The following is an 11560-nucleotide window of genomic DNA, read 5'->3' on the forward strand; positions in this document are numbered from 1 at the left end:
CCAGCTGGCTAATTTGACGCACAGGCAGGGGCTGTGCGCTAGCGAAGACCGATATTAAAAATGCTTTTCGGCTGATTCCGGTCAGCCCCTCTGATTACAATTTGCTGGGGATTTGCTGGCGTGATCGATTCTATGTTGATAGAAATCTTGCTATGGGGCTTTCCAGTTCTTGCAAAATATTTGAGTGTTTCAGTTCCGGTCTGGAATGGATTGCTCGCTTTAGGTTACATATACCCGGTATATTACATTTGTTAGATGACTTTCTGATCGTCAGCAAATCGCTTGCATCGTGCGCTAATGATCTGCAAGTTTTTCTCAAAACTTGTGATGAATTGGGCGTTCCAATGGCTCCCGAGAAAACAGTAGGCCCTAGCTTCGTGTTGTCATTTGCGGGTATTGAGCTTGATACACAGAACATGGAAGCACGGCTCCCTAGCGACAAACTTACTAAATGTCGTGCCTCTATTCAACACTTCCTTCGTCGGAAAAAGATAACTTTAAGAGAACTGCAATCCTTAATTGGTCTTCTCAATTTTACTTGTTCTGTCATAGTGCCCGGTCGAACTTTTTTATGCCGTTTAATTAACTTGACAGTCGGGGTTAAATGCCGTCGATATTTTATTCGTCTAAATCGGGAAACAAAATCTGACCTTAAATTATGGCTTAACTTTTTAGAATCATACAATGGCAAGTCTTTCTTTTTAGACTATAATTGGCTCTCGTCAGCCAAACTACATCTTTACACTGATGCAGCAGGTTCTTTAGGTTACGGTGCAGTTTTCGGCTCGCATTGGCTTTATGGTCAATGGCCTTCAACCTGGCTACGTCGTAACATTATAGTGCTAGAGATGTTTCCGATCGTTATAAGTCTTTCAATATGGGCGTCAGAACTGGCCAACAAATGCGTCCTTTTTGACACGGATAATCTAGGTCTAGTTGACGTTATTAACAAGAAAACTACGAAAGATAACAAGCTCATCGTCCTCTTGCGTGAACTAGTTTTACAATGTTTGAAACATAATATTTTATTTCGGGCGGTCCACGTGCCTGGGGTGCTAAATGTCAAGGCTGACGCTTTATCGCGCTTACAGGTCACGAAATTCAAGTCCCTGGGACAGGGCATGGACCACGAACAAACCTTAGTTCCACCTCATCTTCTACCGGAGAGCTGGCTTCTGTAGCACAAACACTTCTGTCTGCTAGTCTCACTAAGTGTTCCAAGGACGCTTACAAGCGCTCATGGAGCTTATTCACGAGATGGGCTCAGTCCTTTTTAGGTAACGAAGTCTTATGCTTACCTTTACAGCCCGCGATTATAGTACTATTTGTTCCACATCTTTATTCGCATAATTATGCTTCCTCCACTGTAACTAGTTATTTATCTGCTATCGGCTATGCCCACAAGTTAGCAGGTGTGAATGATCCAACGGAAACTGCGATCATTCGTCAAATTCTTAAAGGTTATCGCAAGTTAGCACCGGTACGTGATGTACGTCTTCCTATTACACTACCAATCTTGCGGCAGCTTGTTGCCTCATTTCAGCACACTACAGAGTCAGCCTACCAGTTTAAGATGTTTTCAGCTATGTGCTATATAGCCTTTTTTGCATTTTTACGTATCGGCGAGATAACAGTTAACGGAAGTGATCAGAGTAATCTGATTAGGCTTAATCAGCTTTCACGTTTAATGACGACCCAAGGGCAGGTCGTAGCTCTTCAACTGACAATTTATAAATATAAGCACAGTACTAATGGGCGCCCATTTGTTATTGACATCTTTCAAGAAGAATCTGGTTGCCCGGTCAAAGCTGTCTTAGCATTTATTTCTGTTAGAGGGGCCACCAGTGGCCCCCTGTTTTGCTGGCCGGGCGGGGAGCCAATAAAAAGATCAATTTTTGTGGAACAACTTAATAGGGCTCTTAGATTTTGTAATCTTGACCCTACCTTGTACAAAGCACACAGTTTTCGCATAGGTGCAGCCACTTGGGCTGCTGCTAAAGGTCTTTCTGACGCACAAATTCGCCAGTTAGGACGATGGAAGTCCAATGCATTTTTAAGCTATATTCGTACACCTAGTTTATCAACACATGCAGCTAGTTCATGAGTAATTTGTCCTCAAGCAGGTGCTGAGGAACTGTTTACTCTTCGGCCTTTTCTGGGTCATCCGTCTTCGGGTGGGGCGAGCCTCCCTACAGGAGCCTTGTGGCCTTTTTTTCTCCGCCTTCACCTTTGCCAGAGCGTAAAAAATCAAATAATCATAGCTAATTAAATTTGTTTGAAGATGTTATATTTAATCAATAAATCGGCCATCTTGCGTGGCCAAAATTATACCCAAACACATCGTTGTCCCTTATTTCTTTAAGCGCTCGTGCAAACATAGCTGGACTGATGACCCCAGAATTTAGCCAAAGGTTCTCTTTATAATAAGGGTATAAAGGACAAGCGGGCAAGGAGGCATAAATATATATATATATCTGTCTGATTTTGGAAAAAGGTACCCTACAACAGAAGAGGGTCTGTAACAAATGTGTGTCTTTTCTGTGGTTTCAATATTGACTTAACTTCTAAATTACCAAAAAGGCCTTAGAGTGGCCAAGCTTCTTTCAAGTATGGTAGAAATTGGCTAATGAGCCACACCCCTTCTCCCCCTGTTCCCCTCACCCCTGCATCCGAGGCCCTTGTCCTAACAGCTTATATGGGCCGGAGCAGAGAAACAATAAACTAACAGCGTGCAATGACTTCAATGCTTGCGTGCATGACCACTACTGTATAACGGAACGTTAGATAGCTACTCTAGCCAATAGTTGGGACTCTGAGAAAGGTGCCCTTTTCTAAAATCAGACAGAAAATTAATATGTGGTAATTTCCCAAATGACTTTCTCCACTGGCCAGCTATCTGCTGCAGTAAGTATTCAAGCGGTACACAAATCATTACTTATCCAGTTACAGTGAATAATATGTGGTAATTTCCTAATGACAAGGTAACTGCACCAATATGAATGTACTCAACAGCTTTCTCTAATAGCCAGCTATCTGCTGCAGTGAATATTGAAGCAGTACACAAATCATTGCTTATCTGTTAGGGTGAATTAATACGTGGTAATTTCCCAAATGACCATGCAGCTAACTGCACCAATGAATACTCATCCACTTTCTCTAATGGCCACCTATCTGCTGCAGTGAATATTGAAGCAGTACACACATCATTGCTTATCTGTTGGGGTTAATATCTGTCTGATTTTGGAAAAAGGTACCCTACAACAGAAGAGGCTCTGTAACAAATGGATGTCTTTTCTGTGGTCTCCAAAATTGACTTAACTTCTGAATTACCAAAAAGGCCTTAGAGTGGCTAAGCTTCGTTCAAGTGTGGTAGAGGTTGGCCAGCGAATCACGCCCCTTTCCCCTCAAACCCCCCCACCCCCCACCTCCACCTGCTTCCGAGGCCCTTGTCCCAACAACTAATATGGGAGGAGTATAACAAACAAAAAGTATGCACTGATTTCTACGCTCTAAAGAGTACTTTTATACAGAACAAGAACACTGAAAAAAGTGAACAAATTTCTTAAGAAAACACGATCCGAACAAATCTCGGATTACGCCGTTTTACGCTATTTAGAAAAAGACGGACAATTATTTTGCGCGCCCTTCAATAGAGAGGGCCTGGGCTCCACCAGAGTCGACGCAGTAAGAGACAAAACTGCAGAATCCAACTTCGCTTGAATTGGAAATATCATCAGTCGCCTCCATACGAATTTGACAAAAGAAAAGCTTAGGAGAAACATGTCCTCTACGGCGGGGTAAGTTACCATGATAACTGAGTTAGCGGGTGGCTGATCGAATTGGCCCGCGTGTGATGATAGCCGCCGCCATTTTAGCTGCACGATTCGTGTCTCGTTTTCCTTGATTTGGCGGCAGGGGGGGGGAAGAAATTCTGGGTCAAAATAAGCACCTTTGGGTCTCGAGTTTGTCTTGGTGGGTGCGTAGTTGATTTTAGCTAAGATCTCGTCAGTAATCCAAGGTGTGGTGGATAATTTCTTCTCCTTCTTCGGACATTGACAAGTGAATTCAACTCATCAGAAACAACGACAACAACAACAGCTTTATTTCAGTATTCCCACGTGAGTGCATGGTATTACCTACATTATTCGTTACAAATCTGAAATCAAAACAAAGGCTATGATATGAAAGAACAAGTTTTTGTCTATATTCCATACATGACTGCATGTAAGGAGATGAAAGTCTGCAGATATCAGGATCGACATTGTCAAATACGAAGAGGGTTTTTTCATTGTTGTCAAAATTCTTAAAAAGGGGATGTCCAATCCTAATGTCTCGGTAAAAGTTAGATCGAAGACTATGGAAGGGGCAAATGCGAAAATTTTCTAGAGTTTTCGGTACTGGGGGGACTTATGTTGATTATGCTCAAGCAATCATGCACTTTTGTGACAGTCAATTTTGAATACTGAGTAAAATTTTAGTTTCTTGTTACTTCGTATTAGATTATATTGGTGTGAAGTCAGTTCTTCACGTATAGTTAATTGGACATTTTTCATATCTGTTGAGGAGTTATCATTTGAATACAACAACAACAACAACAAGTTTAGCCAGTATTACCATTTTGTACAGGTGTTACCGATTAAAATAACAGTAATAAACAGCTAAGTTTAAGGGAATGCAGATATGATGGAACGGTAGAATTAACTATGTTTCTTTCGTCTTTCAAATGCTTGAAAGACCAAATTAGCAGCTAGCCTACTGATATGTGAATCAGTATTGTTAAAAAGAAAACAGACTTTATCATGGATATTGTAATGTGTAAATAGTGTATTTCGGTCGTTGATTTTAAGAAAAAGAGTCTTTCTCAAATCATGGTATTGATCACAGTGAAATAATATATGTGCAGTTCATTTTCAACCGAATTTTGGTGGCAATGATCACAGATTCTAAGGTCTTCAGGAGTTTTGGGGATTGTAAGTCTTCCGGTTTCTATTTTTAAATTGTGATTTCCTATCCTAAATTTGGAAGCTACACGCCTATGTTCAGGATTCCGGATATGATTGATGAATTCAGAGTGATTTGTTTCATTTTTAAAGACGGAGTAGAATTTTAGTTTTTTATTTGTTCTTATCAAATTTAGCTGGTGGTTTTTCAGATGTTTTGACAAATAATTATTCTCAGCTTTGGATAGGAAAGTAGAAGGGTTTTTATGTCAGGGGGTTGATTTTCAAGCTGAATCCAGATTGTAAATGGTTGCTGTCCTCCAAACGTTTTTTATCGTTTAACATGTGTATTTGAAATGCCGATAATGTATTGGGATCAGGTGCTGAGTGTATCGTTTTAAAATGATCGTAAAGTTTATTGGTCGGGTTTTCGTTATATTATTATAAGACAAGCTGTTTTCGTTCATTGACTTTAGAGTATCCCAAAATTTGCGGTCATTTTCATTACTAATCAACTCATTTATTTTAGAGTCAACAAATTGTTGTTGTTTTTTTTTGTTTGATAAGTTTTTTAAAGGTTCTATTTTGAACATGATATTCTTTTCTGAGTTCGGTATCCAGAGGATTGCGGTTTTTTTTTGGTTAGATAACTTTTTAAGTGAAGATCTTAAAGTTTTGCAATCATAATCAAACCACTTCTTAGTAATTGGCTTTCTTTTAGATTTCTTTTGGCTACTTAATTTGACTGAACGTTTTGCTGCCTCCGTCATAACGTTTGTGAATTGATTGGTAGCATTTTCAACATCTGTACTGCTTAAATCGAAGTTTGTACTTTCGAAGAGATGTAATAGAGACAGAATATCGTTGGAACGAAAGTGCAGCAGTGAATTTTGCTGCAGACGTTTCGTCCCAGACATATTGTTGTGGAAGCTAGGAAGTGAATGATAAAAAGTGTGTTCCCAAAAATGTAATGTCTGCAACAATTTTGTGTAATGTCCGCAACGCAAACGTCTGCTTGTAGAATCACTGGAACAAGGTTGCATGGAATTTTTTTCTGACAGTTGAAAAATCTAATATTATTATTATGTTTTGAAGGCACAATTAAGGTTAAAAATTCACAGGAAAATCTCTGTAAAAGAACATTACCTTAAAAAGTGTTTGTTTAAACTGTGATGCCCGAAACACACCTTCTTCAACTCATACCTTCAAGGTCTTAAGAGCTAACCAAAGCATGTTTTTATTAGGTACAAAGGGGACACTAAAAAATACTTTCTACATACGTTTGAACACCGGTAATGAACATTTTGACATCTAAATTGGGGTTTAATAATTTATATTAATTTTAGTATCTGAACGTAATGTCTGCAACATGGAATCACCCCTAAAGGAGCTTTGTCCTCTTAGATTTGATTAGCTTTTTGTAGTTTTTTTTGCGGGTTGTGTGATAGTTATGCCTTATAGTTTCATCAAGAGGAAATTGCTATGTTAACTTTCCTGTTAGAGAGTTCCGTTAAAATCTTTCTCCAAGCGAAACACTCATTATTGAACCATCTTTCTTAATGTTTCTTTTTGTTGCTTTCTTCTGGCCTGTTTAGTTTCAGTGTAGATTGTCGATATCAGATATAACCCCCAAACTGAAAACAGACCATTGCCAAAAAACACATCTACCTGTCCTTCCCCTTTGCACAAACAATGCGCTGCCGCCCGCCTGACAAGCCTCCCTGATTACTTTGCGACGCGCGAAAGGACTTAAGGAACCTGCAGCCTCGACCTCAACAGTTTGCCGTCTCCAACCGGCCAGTGGTCTACGAACGACAGCCCGTCAAAGTTGCAACTTCCCATTTGTCTCTCGTGGTACAACTTGAGAGCATTTGTTCAACTTTCCTCAAAAAGATCATTCCATTACTTCTCACTACCTCTTCTCTCGACTGCCTATTGACATTGTCAGCAGAAATTTTGTGTTGTTGAAAATCTCAATAATGATAATGATAATGATAAATAAATAATATTTAATAAATCACTCTAATTATAGTTTAAAAAACATTTCGGAGGTGGTCTTGTAGATGACGATGAGGCCCGCGTCTCTTGATGAAAAAACAATACATATAGCCAACATTTCAACTGAGTTTACTTCTTTAAATGGGTGGAAGAGGAGTCTGGAGTTTTTGACACTTGAATTGACCTTACGTAATGTCCGCAACAAAAATTCAATGTCAATTTTCTTAGGAAAGTGCCAGTAGCCGGATAATATTTTATAGCCTAATGATAGTGTAAGGCACAGATTATAATACACACATACTTTTATGTTAACTGTATGTTTTCTTAGATGTTAAAACTTTAAAATTTCCTTCCAAAAATTCCAAGATTCAAATTCTCTGTATTTCATGCCTTCTCACATTAGGCACATGGACAAGATGAACAAGATCTCAGTAATTTCAAACAGCCCATTGTTTCAGCTTTCTGTTGGTTAAGTTTCATTGTGCAAAATTTTATTTGAAAAAATTCAAAATGTCATTGTCTTGCATGGAATTGCCCTTCTGTTCATTAAAAGAAATAAAAGTGGTTTCCCATGAATTTTCACGCAACCCCAAAAATTGTTATCCATGAGATTTGAAATCATAGGGCTTAAAACCAAATTTCACCTGTATATCCTTTACGACTAAAGTGTTTCATGCGGCAAAAAAGTAAATATATCGCGTTGCCATTTCATTTAAGGGTGCTGTCAACTAATCTGACTTTTGTCGAGGTGTTTGCTCAAGGCAACCGTACACAGAGCTGTACAGTTTTCTTCACCATGGTACGTATGAGAGGGTGCATTGATTTAATTATTGCTGTACTATCTTATTTCCTTCTTTCACATTTCTTGTATATCATGTGAAATTGAGCCTACATCACCTTTTGGAGCACCAGCCTTAACTTACTGCAGTGGATCGCATGCTTATCTGCTGTTGTGGTTCCATTTTATCCTTGGTTTTTATTTTGGTACTCCTTTGTATTTTCCTTTCTACTTGACCAAGGGGACACAGATCACATAGTTCTACCAAATAATAGATCCCATCTAAGCTGTCTACTATATGCAGATGATTTAGTTTTGATGTCCCAGTCAGATCAAGGACTAGAAAATGCTCTCTCCATCCTTTCAGAGTATTGTGCACATTGGCTTTCATCGCTGAATCCAAAGAAGACTAAAATTATGATTTGCAAGAAGAAATATAGGAAGTTGACCCTTAATAAACATTGTTTTCATATCAGTAGGCTCAACATAAGAAATTGTTGTTTTGGTGGTATTTGGGTACATCTCTGATAATGAGCTTAGAACAAAGGAAAATTAAATTTATACCAAGGACAAAATTGAACCAGTCACAGCCACATGAGGATTTGGGCTGGTACTCTCAAGAAATGTTAGGACCTCTCTAATTCTGTAGCAATTTATTGACCACAATTTGTGTTAGTCTTAGAACTAGGCATTTCCTTCATGAATGTGTTTTTCCTTGACAACGTAGAATATCTTGTGAGGATCTTTGTAAGGTATCACGCTCAAGAGGGTGACTTTGTGGTCAAGTTACCTTATGTTAACTTAATAATTACTTTTGTTGATCCTCTCACAGCTCACATCCACTTTAGCCTGGTTCAAATGAAGTTGATCAGATTGCTATAGTCATTGCTGTTCTTGATGTTGGAAGTTACATAGGTGAGTGAGTATACAACCATGTTCATGACAGTACATTACGCGCGCAGGGGTCCTAGGTTCATGGGGCTACCAACACAACAGTCCGCCGTTCGCTCTTGACCTGCGGTAAAGAAATGATGGCCATTAGAAAATTTTAACTCCGTGAATAATTATCAAATCAACCCTTGACATTAATTGGTCATTTGGAACCGTGTGTACGCAACATTTCAGGAAATTTATAATCAATTGGATTAGTTGTTATATGCTCGAAAAGTGTAGGAATTCAGTGTGTAGCTTCAGATTCAGGTCTTAGCAACTTTCATAGTTTAAATCTGTGTCAACAAATAAGCAAAATTCTCTCTTTTCTTCAGTTGCCACAGGGTTAGATGCGACTGCCGCTGCTGTTGTTGTGAGTTGTGCTCTAGCTGTCAAGTGCATCGATCAAGGATGGATCAGGGATAAAGGGCGAATTTGACAACCACCAAAACAACAATGAGTATTATTTTTTAAGTACAATTTGTGATGTAATATGTCGTGAACTATGTGAAATTTGAGTGCAAATTTACATTTTATCTGTCTTTAAGTCAGACTGAATGACAAAAAATGATAATTTTAGTAGCTAAATCAGTTTTGGGAAAAAAATATAATCTCCTCACTACTGAAAGGGTTTTTTTCCTCACAACATTTACTTGAGATGTGACGAAATTAATTTGGAAATTATTTTAAGGATTCATTATAGCAGAAAAAAAATCTGACTGGTATTGCTTCACACTAGGTCAGCAGGAGATTATATAATATTCTAACAGAACATAAATAAAGTAAATGATCATTTCACAGCTTCATGTTTAGACAAGTAACTACAGGAAAAATTGACATAGCCACAGTCAGCAACACTGATAAGAAAAGTGAATGATAACAAATGTGCTTCCCAAAATGTAATGTCTGCGACATTTTTCAGTTATGTCTGCTACGCAAACTTTTGTTTGTAGAATCATTGGAATAAGGTTGCGTGGAATTTGTTTTGGACAGTTGAAAAATTTAATTATTACCATGGTTTGAAGGCATTCCACGGCTTCTTCTGAATTTATATCATGCACTTGTTAGTCCTTATTTAAGGTCTCGGTAAAGGAAAACGAGGTGCCAAAGGCTACAAAGGCAAGTTATATATCAAATTAAAGCTAAAAGACTAAATTACCTTATGAAAGATTTTATTTCATCCAATTTCAAAAGGCGCTTAAGTTTTTTGCTCTCGAACTCAGAGGTATCGAGTTTACTGCTGAAGCTCCAGCCCTTTCGCGTTGTTAAATATTCACTTCCTTTTTATTGTATCTGATTGACGGATAAAAGACCTAAAAAAGGGTGTGAGGAAATTTGCATATGTCTCGTATTAGCGGAATTATTGCATTTCAAACTAAAAAGTCGAATCTCGAGCGTGATTTACGCAAAGAAACTGACATAAAATGAGTTACAAAGGGAAATCGGACAATTTCTCACAGTCTTCCTTTACAGTCTTTTTTCTTTCAACAACCAAGCTATTTCTTGTATGACGTCCACGCTAAGACAGCTCCAAAAGTCCCCTCAATAAGTTTGCGAAACTCAGCACAAAACATCACTATAAAACGCGATTATCTGCCAAGGAGTGTTTCTCTATTTCTCTACAACCTAGAAAATGAACCATTGTAATTTTAGTCTATTTTTTCTAATAACAAAACCCCTATGCTTGAGTTTGTGTGAGGGGTTTTTCTTTTTTGCTTTTCCTTTTTTCTTAATATGTAATTTAATAACGCCTTTATTTATAATGTTTGTTCTGCCTAGATTAGCACTATGGCTACTTGCAGGGCATAAAATATTGTAAGCTTATGGATCTTAAATAAAATACATTGTTGTTGGTGATCATGAAAAAGGTACCGTTTATTGTAACGGTAAACTCGTAGAAAGTGAAAAATTTCTGTGTAACAGGGGCACCCAACGAGAATATAGTTCAAAACCACTTAAACATAGCATTGTTAAACGTGTTTTAGTATTTAAACGGTGGATATGGGCATATTTTTATCCCCTATAAATTTTCCATCTGTTCGGATTTCCTAGCTGAAAGTCTAGTGATCCGAAAATTTTAGGGATCAAAACTTACCTGTTTAAAAATTTCAGCCAGAAAAAAGCCTCCCGAAAATTCTAGGTGACCTTTTTAGGATAAAAATCCGTTGAAAATGGGCAATTTTACCATTTTTTAGATGTTCGAAAATCCTAAGAGGCAGGCAAGCAAGAAATTTTACAACAAATGTTCCGAAAATTCTAGACCTCAAATCGTCTTCTGAACAGATATTTTTCCGAAAATTGTCGTTGGGTGCCCCTCGTGTAACTCGATGTAAAAGCAGTCTAGAAGTGTTGAGACTACCAAGAATGTCTTCATTGCTTGAAAAATTTAAAAAGGGTATTTTCCGCGGTGTTTACATTCTGCGGGTTCCCCACCCCCGTCACACCCCCCTCTTGAGCCAATCAAAGAGCACTTTCTGCGACATGTACCGCGGACCAAATATCGCTGTCACTACAATATGGCTGCTAGCTTCCTGGTAATTTCTACTCTTTCAATTATTGAAATCATGCTCCTGGAACGAAATGTAGACTCATTCACAGATTTGAATCAAGCCTTCTTTTGTGCGAGGAAGTTTTTGAACTGAATGAATGGAATCGGAACCGGAATTGATGCAATTCCCAATGGTAAGAGCTGTAAATTTCCGCTTCACGGAGCGTTAACAAATGGCACTACATTGTATCACTTTAATAAGACGGTTATTGGCAGCTAGAGATCTAACTACCTTTACAATCATTGCTAACTTTTACACTGTCGAATTAATATTATACAGGAACATGTGCAGCCATTTTGAAACCGGTATTTTGTTCGTAGGGACCAGGTAATGAAATTGTCGCCCGTAAATTAATCCTTCCGGAA

At 38.3% G+C, this 11560-nt stretch overlaps 1 long non-coding RNA gene and 1 pseudogene across 2 annotated transcripts; both read left to right on the plus strand.

Annotated features, from left to right (window-relative positions):
* The first annotated feature begins 616 nt into the window (after nucleotides 1–616).
* Nucleotides 617–2151, plus strand: LOC140929510 (uncharacterized; annotated as a pseudogene).
* A 1551-nt stretch (nucleotides 2152–3702) lies between these two features.
* LOC140930730 (uncharacterized) lies at nucleotides 3703–10513 on the plus strand. Of its 2 annotated transcripts, XR_012164883.1 has the most exons (4): nucleotides 3968–4118; nucleotides 7656–7737; nucleotides 8549–8631; nucleotides 8982–10513. It is a non-coding gene; the product is annotated as an uncharacterized lncRNA (long non-coding RNA). The 2 variants fall into 2 exon arrangements; XR_012164884.1 differs by lacking the exons at nucleotides 3968–4118; nucleotides 7656–7737 and adding an exon at nucleotides 3703–3797.
* Nucleotides 10514–11560: the final 1047 nt, after the last annotated feature.

Source organism: Porites lutea, chromosome 3, assembly GCF_958299795.1.
Source record: "Porites lutea chromosome 3, jaPorLute2.1, whole genome shotgun sequence".
Lineage (NCBI taxonomy): Eukaryota > Metazoa > Cnidaria > Anthozoa > Scleractinia > Poritidae > Porites > Porites lutea.